Consider the following 11,244-nt stretch of genomic DNA (forward strand, 5'->3'; position numbering starts at 1 on the left):
AATTAATGGATCAAAAAACTTTTTTTTTACTTTTTTTTAAATCGTAGGCCTGCGGGCCCTTTGAACCAGTATACCATTTTACAACATTTGAGAGACCAACACATTATGAACATGGAATAACACACTGCCGCCGGTGTTGGATTCCTGTAAGCACCAATAATGCACTAGAGGCACCGATATAAAGCCAATAGGCACAAACTTCACCAAAATAGGCACCGATTTAACAGTGACACAGCACCAATATGACCGTTTCGGCCCAGAATTGTTCACTAACAAATAACAACCAACTTAACCACCGCGAACCCCAATTATGAAAATTGGTCAGTCTCATCAGCAGAGTCTACCCAATCTACTACACAAATTTAAAAACACTCCATTCTCAGTTTTCATAACTGCTGCCCCAGTACTCATCCGTCCTTATTTGCCCAGTCTCGGCAAAATCATCCCGTGAAAATCGTGCCTTCATCCAACAAAGCCGCTAGCGCTCGCCTGCTTGCCGCCCGTGATTTTCGTGAATTCTCGGTAGCAGTTCGCAGCACAGCGCGCTGTGGCGGATTTAAAGGGGTTCAACATGAAAACACACACACACACAAACTGACACACTAACAAAAAACACACCCCAAACACACTGACAAAACACACACACACACACAAGTGACACACACAAGTGACACACACAAGTGACACACACACACACACACACACGCATGTACTATGCATTACAGTCCATTTTCTAACTCTCTCTTGAAAACTCAGTCTGCTGTGCGGTGCGGCCTCTTTAACCAACCCGGCACTGGCGACGGTGCCGTGCTGTTCGCTCTATTTTGGGTCCTCATTTACATAATAGATCAAACTGCATTTCAATTCATCATTTTGGGGCTTTCATTCCTAAAGTCATGATTCAAAAATACTTTCAAATAAAAGACAAACTAGCAAATAGTCACTTCCTTCCACTGTCCCATTTTCAACATTACTCAATGCGTCTAAATCATAACACAACTGCTCACATAGCATGCAAGCATCACTGACCAGCACAAAAACTAACCCATCCTTTGCCGGGTATATAAAGGAAGAAAAAACATGCACGCTTGTGAACACGCAATGATCCAAACACTGCTACCGCGGCGGGTGCAGGAGATGATGATACCAAAATGAGCAAACCAAAAACGTTCACAATAAGTGCCCTACGATGATACCATGATGACAAAAGTACCGTTGCTAATTTGAAAACCATTTGCTTGGAAGACGCAATGACCTACTTCTCCCTTGCAATATTTTTTTTTTTTTTTTTTAATTGGGGCCCCCCCCCAAACCATCGCCATTTTCAAACTGATCAGTCCCGCAGACTAGTCTATTATCAACAAATAGCAACAACTTGATACACCCTAACCGTCAACTTTTTGAATAACCCCACTTGAACACAAACTGACTGAGAGCGCCAAGCCACTCCTTAACATAATTATATTGTCCGCAATTCACGTGCGTCTCGTGACAAAAGTTTCACTCCGCGGCGGCACACTGAGTAGCAGCGCTAGTAGGTGACCTATCCTAAAGTTGTTCAGTGTTGGAAGTTCCTATCACAGTGACACTGAATGAGCACCAATATGACACTACAGGCACCGAATTAACGCCCGTAGGCACAAACTTAACCCAAATAGGCACCGATTTAACCCTAACTAAGCACCAATATGACCGTTTCGGCCCAGAACTGTTCACTAACAAATAAGAACCAACTTAACAAGCCGTGACAGCGCTTGTTAACAAGAGCGGGTCGGCCTTGTCGTCTACATCAGTTTTTAGACCCAAACGGCCATCGCCATTTTCAAACTGATCAGCAGAGTCAATTGGTATCTACAAATAGCATATTCTCAACACTGAATACACCAGGCTAACCCAACAAAACTCAGCCAGCTCTAAAACTGATCCCATGCAAAAATCCGCGTGCTGACCCCTTCAACAGTACTGTTGTGTACAAGTTTGAAATGTCTTTGAGCTCTACTGACGGGAGGACCCTTCTCCAACACGGAAAGAGTCTCATGTCACCTTTTGCATGATTTTCAATTTTTTTACATTGTTCTAAAGAGTTTTTTTATGCTCTATCCAGTGGTGAAATCCGTTTTAGAAAAGAGCGTAAATTTAGGGAGTTATAAGCCTCTGATTGACACTGTTCCAACACAGACTTTTCTCAAGCAGGTACCACAGTACAACACAGCAGAACCACCGCGCGCCCCGCCGCTGCCGGGTGCGGTTACAGCACGGCTTTTCCGCAATTCCCGTGCATTCTCCGTCACTCGGCACAGCCTCGCGCGGCACACACCATGGGAGATCAATCACTTTTTCTCAACCCCTCACATTTTTGACAGACGCTGTTTTCTCCCTTGCGATAAGTTGCCATCCCGTAATCCAAATTTGATAGCTAGATGGTGATCCGGGTTCGATTCCCGGCAATGGTGGTATTTTTTTGCGTTTTTTGGGTAAATTCTTGTTTACTATTGTTTATTATGAACGTTTTCATGTTTTATTTTGTCTCTAATAATTTTTGTTAGTGTGTAAAATAAATAAATCAAAAAATAAATCACACACACACACACACACACACACACACACACACACACACACACACACACACACACACACACACACACACACACACACACACACACACACACACACACACACACACTCACTAAAAACACACACACACACACTCACTAAAAACACACACACACACACTAACACACTCATAGTAGCATTTCCAAGCCACCGGCGCGCAAAACTCAGCCTCTAAAACCCCGTGCAAAAATCGTGCCTTTTCAAACAAGCCGCGCTCGACTTACCGCTCACAATTCTCGTGATATTCGTGAATTCTCGGTCACTCGGCGCGGGCGGTTTTCAACACCAAAGCACACACACAAACACACTGACAAAACACACTGACAAAACACACTGACAAAACACACTGACAAAACACGCACGCACGCACACACACACACACACACACACACACACACACACACACACACACACACACACACACACACACACACACACACACACACACACACACACACACACACACACACACACACACACACACACACACACACACACACACACACACACACACACACACACACATACATACATACATACATACACTCTAACGAACCATGGCAGACCAATCACTTTTCAGTCTCACCTTCAACATTTTTCACAAACACGCTATTCTTCCTTTCACTGTGGAACTTGCTCAAGTAGCCACACAGACTCGAACGCACCATGGGAGACCAATCACTTTTCGGTCTCACCTTCAAAATTTTTGACAGACGCGCTATTCTCCCTTTCACCGTGGAAATTGCCTAAGTTGCCCATCCAAACACACGCACACAGAGCGCGCGCTTCAAATAAGCTTAATTTCACCCTCAGTGTCATGAAGATCGGTGGTCTAGAGGAATCGCTTTGCGACTATGGCCAAGGGGACCCGGGTTCGATTCCCGGCGGCAACTCCTAACTTTTTTTTCTTTTTTTCTGTAAATTCTTGTTTACTATTGTTTATTATGAACGTTTTAATGTTTGATTTCTGCTCTAATAAATTTTTTTCAATGTGTAAAATAAATAAATAAATAAATATATATATTTTTTTTTATTTTTTTTTTTAATTTCAAGTATACCTGTAACATTTCACAGACCAACCAAATAACAATTGAACATGGAATAACACACTGCCGGAATAACACTGTTGGATAACACAGGAGTAAGCACCAATAATGCACTAGAGGCACCGATATAAAGCCAATAGGCACAAACTTAACCAAAATAGGCACCGATTTAACAGTGACACAGCACCAATATGACCGTTTCGGCCCAGAATTGTTCAGTAACAAATAAGAACCAACTTAACAAGACCGCCCATCGCCATTTTCAAACGGATCAGCAGAGTCTATTATCTACAAATATCAACACTGTCAAATATCAATCTCTTTTCATTTCATCCCGTGTACTACTACTGGGGTACTCGCGCGCAAGCAAAACTCAGCCAGCTCTAAAGTGACTGATCCCATGCAAAAATCGTGCTGACCTCGGCGGCCTTCAACTGTTGTAGACAAGTTTCAAATGTCTTTGAGCTATACGGGAGGACCCTTCTCCAACACGGAAAGAGTCTCATGTCACCTTTTGCATGCTTTTCAACTTTTCTTACATTTTTCTAAAGAGTTTTGTATGCTCTATCCAGTGTTGAAATCCGTTTTAGAAAAGAGCGAAAATTGAGGGAGTTATAAGCCTCTGATTGACACTGTTCCAAGACAGACTTTTCTGCAGCAGGTACCACTGTACCACAGAACCAACGCGCGCCGCCAGTAGGTGACATGCCACCGCTGGACTGTTACCGCAATTCTCGTGTGTTACGTGCATTATCGCTCACTCGGCACAGCGCGCGCCTTAAAGAAGCTTAATTTCACCCTCAGTGTTATGAAGAGTTGGTGGTCTAGAGGAATCGCCTTGCGACTATGGCCAAGGGGACCCGGGTTCGATTCCCGGCGGCAACTCCTAACTTTTTTTTTCTTTTTTTCGGTAAATTCTTGTTTACTATTGTTTATTATGAACGTTTTAATGTTTGATTTCTGCTCTAATGATTTTTTTTCAATGTGTACAATAAATAAATAAATAAATATATATATATTTTTTTTATTTTTTTTTTTTTATTCAATCCTAGGCCTGCGGGCCCTTTCAAGTATACCTGTAACATTTCACAGACCAACCAAATAACAATTGAACATGGAATAACACACTGCCGCAATAACACTGTTGGATAACACAGGAGTAAGCACCAATAATGCACTAGAGGCACCGATATAAAGCCAATAGGCACAAACTTAACCAAAATAGGCCCCGATTTAACAGGGACACAGCACCAATATGACCGTTTCGGCCCAGAATGGTTCAGTAACAAATAAGAACCAACTTAACAAGAGCGCTTTTAAAGGTCCTTGTCTACATTTTTAGACCCAAATCACCGCCATTTGACCACCCTAAGCATTCAAACTGATCCCCGGCGCAGACTCTATTGTCTACAAACAACAACAACAACAACAACAACAACAACAACAACAACAACAACAACAACAACAACAACAACAACAACAACAACAACAACAACTTGATACACCCTCTCAAGTTTTTTTTTTAATCACAAACTGACTGAGAGCGCCAAGCCAATGTAGCTTGCAGCGCAGAACGGACGCGCCGGGTGACATGCCAATCATTTCGTCAGTACTGTGGTGGACGCCGCTCACAATTATTGTCAATTCACGTGCTTTTCGTTTTTTGTGTGCAGTACATTCTCCCGGCGCTAAGCGCGGCACAGTGGCGGCGGTTTTAAATTGACAGACGCGCTATTCTTCCTTTCACTGTGTAACTTGTCTAATAGGTTGCCCATCCAAACACACGCACACCACACAGCGCGCGCTTGAAATAAGCACCAATAATGCACTAGAGGCACCGATATAAAGCCAATAGGCACAAACTTAACCAAAATAGGCACCGATTTAACAGTGACACAGCACCAATATGACCGTTTCGGCCCAGAATTGTTCAGTAACAAATAAGAACCAACTTAACAAGACCGCCCATCGCCATTTTCAAACTGATCAGCAGAGTCTATTATCTACAAATATCAACACTGTCAAATATCAATGTCTTTTCATTCCATCCCGTGTACTACTACTACTGGGGTACTCGCGCGCAAGCAAAACTCAGCCAGCTCTAAAACAAACTGATCCCATGCAAAAATCGTGCTGACCTCGGCGGCCTTCAACTGTTGTAGACAAGTTTGAAATGTCTTTCAGCTATACGGGAGGACCCTTCTCCAACACGGAAAGAGTCTCATGTCACCTTTTGCATGATTTTCAACTTTTTTTACATTTTTCTAAAGAGTTTTTTATGCTCTATCCAGTGTTGAAATCCGTTTTAAAAAAGAGCGAAAATTGACGGAGTTATAAGTCGCTGATTGACACTGTTCCAACACAGACTTTTCTCAAGCAGGTACCACTGTGCCACAGAACCAACGCGCGCCGCCAGTAGGTGACATGCCACCGCTGGACTGTTACCGCAATTCTCGTGTGTTACGTGCATTATCGCTCACTCGGCACAGCGCGCGCCTTAAAGAAGCTTAATTTCACCGTCAGTGTTATGAAGAGTTGGTGGTCTAGAGGAATCGCCTTGCGACTATGGCCAAGGTGATCCGGGTTCGAGTCCCGGCGGCAACTCCAAACTTTTTTTGCTTTTTTTCTCTAAATTCTTCTTTACTATTGTTTATTATGAACGTTTGATTGTTTGATTTGAGTCTAATAATTTCTTATTATTGTGTAAAATAAATAAATAAATAAATAACTTATAATTTTTTTTTTTTTTTCACTGTTGGATTCCACTTCATAACCCTAACCTTGAACACTAGCACCAATTTAACGCTGCCAATTTAACGCTGCCCAGAAGGCACCCATTTAACACTCCACGAGCACCGATTTAACACACAGCACACAAGAACCAATTTAACGCTGCCCAGAAGGCACCGATTTAACACTCCACAAGCACCAATTTAACACACAGCACACAAGAACCAATTTAACGCTGCCCAGAAGGCACCGATTTAACTTTGTTGTTTTTTTTCTCCAAAAATGTTGTTAAAGTACTCGTTTTCGACCTCGACCTTTACCGCTATGTTATATAACTTTGCCTCTAACCTTTTTTTCGCCAAAATTGTTGTGTCAGTAGCGTCCGTGTGGGCTCCGGGTCCGTATTTGACCAGAAAAAAAAATCCAATTTTTTTTACCGGCAAAAAACTTCACTCGCCTGCCCTAGCACGGAGCCGCCCCACTAAAACACAGCTTTTGGCTCTGGGCCGCCGGTTAACCTGAACACGCTCTAACTTTTGATGTACATGTTTTTTCCACAAACTTTTTCGGTCAGAGGCGTCCGCGTGGGCCCCGGGTCCGTATTTGAAAGAGAAAAAAAATCAAATTTTTTTTACCGGCAAAAACCTTCACTCGCCTGCCCTAGCACGGAGCCGCCCCACTAAAACACAGCTTTTGCTCTACTGGGCCGCCGGTTAACCTCGACATGCTCTAACTTTTGATGTACATGTTTTTTCGCCAAACTTTTTCGGTCAGAGGCGTCCGCGTGAGCTCACCAGCCGTATTTGAAGAAGAAAAAAATTTGAAATTTTTAAGGGCAAAAAAGTTCACTCGCCTGCCCTAGCACGGAGCCGCCCCACTAAAACACAGCTTTTGCTCTACTACTGGGCCGCCGGTTAACCTCGACATGCTCTAACTTTTGATGTACATGTTTTTTCGCCAAACTTTTTCGGTCAGAGGCGTCCGCGTGAGCTCACCAGCCGTATTTGAAGAAAAAAAAAAATTTGAAATTTTTAAGGGGAAAAAAGTTCACTCGCCTGCGCCAGCACGGAGCCACCCCACTAAAAACAAACACAGTAGCTTTTACCTCGGTTCACTGTCGGTTCACCTCGACCTTTACCAGGCTCTAACTTTTGATGTACATGTTTTTTCGCCAAACTTTTTCTGTCAGAGGCGTCCGCGTGGGCTCCGGGTCCGTATTTGACAAGAAAAAAAAATCAAATTTTTTTACCGGCAAAAACCTTCACTCGCCTGCCCTAGCACGGAGCCACCCCACTAAAACACAGCTTTTGCTCTACTGGGCCGCCGGTTAACCTCGACATGCTCTAACTTTTGATGTACATGTTTTTTCGCCAAACTTTTTCGGTCAGAGGCGTCCGCGTGGGCTCCGGGTCCGTATTTCACCACACAAAAAAATTGAATTTTTGGACCTGCAAAATCGTTCACTCGCCTGCCTGCCTGCCTGCCTGCGCTAGAATCGTCGGCGTAGTAGCTGGTAAGTTTGGCCAAATTTTGTTCAATTTTTCGACCTCGACCTTTACCGCTATGTTATATTATAACTTTGCCTCTAACCCTTTTTTCGCCGCCAAACTTTTCCTGTCAGAGGCGTCCCCCGCTCCGGAGACTTGTTCCTTACCACGCACGACCTTTGCCACTACTGACGGCCCTTCATTTTTCGTCAGTACCTCCCCCGTGCCAGGAGTGGGTAAGTTGCCTGCTGCCTTCCTTGGATCAGCGTGGTGGACAGCCTTAGTTTCTCATGCTCCCTCTCTGGAATCGAACCCTATTGATAATACTATCATAAGCCACAAACGAAACAGGAGTAGTCAAGCTCTGTTTACCAAACAAAACAGTAGTAACCAGCCGCCCTAAGTACAAAAAAAAAAAAAAACCCAACCATGCCGACGATTCTAGGTCGCCGCACGTCCGTCCTCCACATCAGTATAGATCCGCCGCGTCACCTGGGTAGGGTCCCGACACTGAATGTGTTTAAAATGTACGAAATTTGGACCAGGCATCCAGGATGACTTGAAAAGTGTGGTGGGGGGCCTTAGGGCGACTCTGTCTGCCCAATCCATTTTGGTAAAAGTTCCCGCCTTTTTCTCGTTTTGGGGACTTAAGTTACTTTTGGGCCCAACCACGACCTTTACCAGGCTATAACTTTGGATGTAAACGCTTTTTTCGAAAAACTGTTGATGTCAGAGGCGTCCGCGTGAGCTCACCAGCCGTATTTGAAGAAGAAAAAAAATGGAAATTTTTAAGGGCAAAAAAGTTCACTCACCCTACTGAGCGCCAGCACGGCGCCGCTACCCGTAGTAGTAGCAGCAGTACTATACCAGTAATCCACCTCGACCTTTACCAGGCTCTAACTTTTGATGTACATGTTTTTTCGCCAAACTTTTTCGGTCAGAGGCGTCCGCGTGAGCTCACCAGCCGTATTTGAAGAAGAAAAAAAATTGAAATTTTTAAGGGCAAAAAAGTTCACTCGCCTGCCCTAGCACGGAGCCGCCCCACTAAAACACAGCTTTTGCTCTACTACTGGGCCGCCGGTTAACCTCGACATGCTCTAACTTTTGATGTACATGTTTTTTCGCCAAACTTTTTCGGTCAGAGGCGTCCGCGTGGGCTCCGGGTCCGTATTTGAAAGAGAAAAAAAATCCAATTTTTTTACCGGCAAAAACCTTCACTCGCCTGCCCTAGCACGGAGCCGCCCCACTAAAACACAGCTTTTGCTCTACTACTGGGCCGCCGGTTAACCTCGACATGCTCTAACTTTTGATGTACATGTTTTTTCGCCAAACTTTTTCGGTCAGAGGCGTCCGCGTGAGCTCACCAGCCGTATTTGAAGAAGAAAAAAATTTGAAATTTTTAAGGGCAAAAAAGTTCACTCGCCTGCCCTAGCACGGAGCCGCCCCACTAAAACACAGCTTTTGCTCTACTGGGCCGCCGGTTAACCTCGACATGCTCTAACTTTTGATGTACATGTTTTTTCGCCAAACTTTTTCGGTCAGAGGCGTCCGCGTGAGCTCACCAGCCGTATTTGAAGAAAAAAAAAATTTGAAATTTTTAAGGGCAAAAAAGTTCACTCGCCTGCCCTAGCACGGAGCCGCCCCACTAAAACACAGCTTTTGCTCTACTGGGCCGCCGGTTAACCTCGACATGCTCTAACTTTTGATGTACATGTTTTTTCGCCAAACTTTTTCGGTCAGAGGCGTCCGCGTGAGCTCACCAGCCGTATTTGAAGGGAAAAAAAATTTGAAATTTTTAAGGGGAAAAAAGTTCACTCACCCTACTGAGCGCTAGCACGGCGCCGCTACCCGTAGTAGCAGTAATCCACCTCGACCTTTACCGGCATGTTTTTTGTTCCTGTAACTGTTGATTTGTCCACAAACTTTTTTCTGTCAGTCGTCCGCCTGGGCGGCCCCCCCGGGTCCCATATTTGAGAGAGAAAAAAAAAGGGTGAGGACTTTTGGACCCTTTTTCTACTGGCAGGAGGCTACCGTAGGAACTGACAGCTTTTGCCAATACATGTACAGTCACTTGACTGCCGTTTTGTGTGTTTTTTGGCGCCAAATTGAAAAAAAGGTTACAAATATTCATAACAAATTCAGTTTTGGGTCTTTTTCAAATCTGCTTCATGCATCCAGTCTGTGAACCATGTGGCTAGGCGCTGACAGTCCAAAAAGTGCAGAAAGGCGAAAAATGAAGATTTTTCCTTCTTACAAGAAAATGTGTGATTGATTTGGCACCTATTTTACAAGTCACCCAAACTTTTCTAAGTCCAAAAAAGGTTACAAATATTCATAACAAATTCAGTTTTGGGTCTTTTTCAAATCTGTTTCATGCATCTTTTCTGTGACCACTATGGCTATGTACTGACACACACACACACACGCACACAAACACACTGACAAAACACACACACACACACACACACACACACACACACACACACACACACACACACACACACACACACACACACACACACACACACACAAACACACTAACACACTAACACACACACACCAACACACTCATAGTAGGATTTCCAAGCCGCCGGCGCCCAAAACTCAGCCTCTAAAACCCCATGCAAAAATCGTGCCTTTTCAAACAAGCCGCCGCGCTCGGCGGCTTACCGGTCACAATTCTCGTGATATTCGTGAATTCTCGGTCACTCGGCGCGGGCGGTTTTCAACACAAAAACACACACACACACACACACACACACACACACACACACACACACACAAACACACTGACAAAACGCACACACACACACACACACACACACACACACACATTGACACACGCGCTTCAAATAAGCTTAATTTCACCCTCAGTGTTGTCACAATTGGTGGTCTACAGGAATCGCCTTGCCATTTTTTATTAGGGCATTGTTTACATTGACATTAGGCAGGGGAGGTCAAACCTCAAGAGGTTCCAAAAAACTTGAGCTGTTCCAGGACACTGCACCGGTCTGGCTCTAATCAAGGCGAGTCTGGAACACTATATAGCGCGCGGCGGGTCCACCCCACCAAAAACTCAACAAGTCAACATGGAATTAGCCTGTTAGGAATAATTTAGGGTTAGGCCTCACTTTTCGTGCCGCTTGCAAAATAATGGTCATAACAAGTTCACTACTTCAGTTAGGCAGTCTTTTAGTGGGTCTTTTCAGTCAAATCTCTTCAAAACCCTAACCCCCCTGCTACATCAGTCAGTGTTGACATGTACATGTCACTTTTCACTCTTGGAGACTGCAGTACTAACAACAACAAACAAGCAACAACAACAACAACAACCACAACAACAAAACCCCGCTAAACTGCACAAAACA

This window comes from Littorina saxatilis, linkage group LG7 (assembly GCF_037325665.1).
Source record: "Littorina saxatilis isolate snail1 linkage group LG7, US_GU_Lsax_2.0, whole genome shotgun sequence".
In the NCBI taxonomy this organism is placed as follows: Eukaryota; Metazoa; Mollusca; class Gastropoda; order Littorinimorpha; family Littorinidae; genus Littorina; species Littorina saxatilis.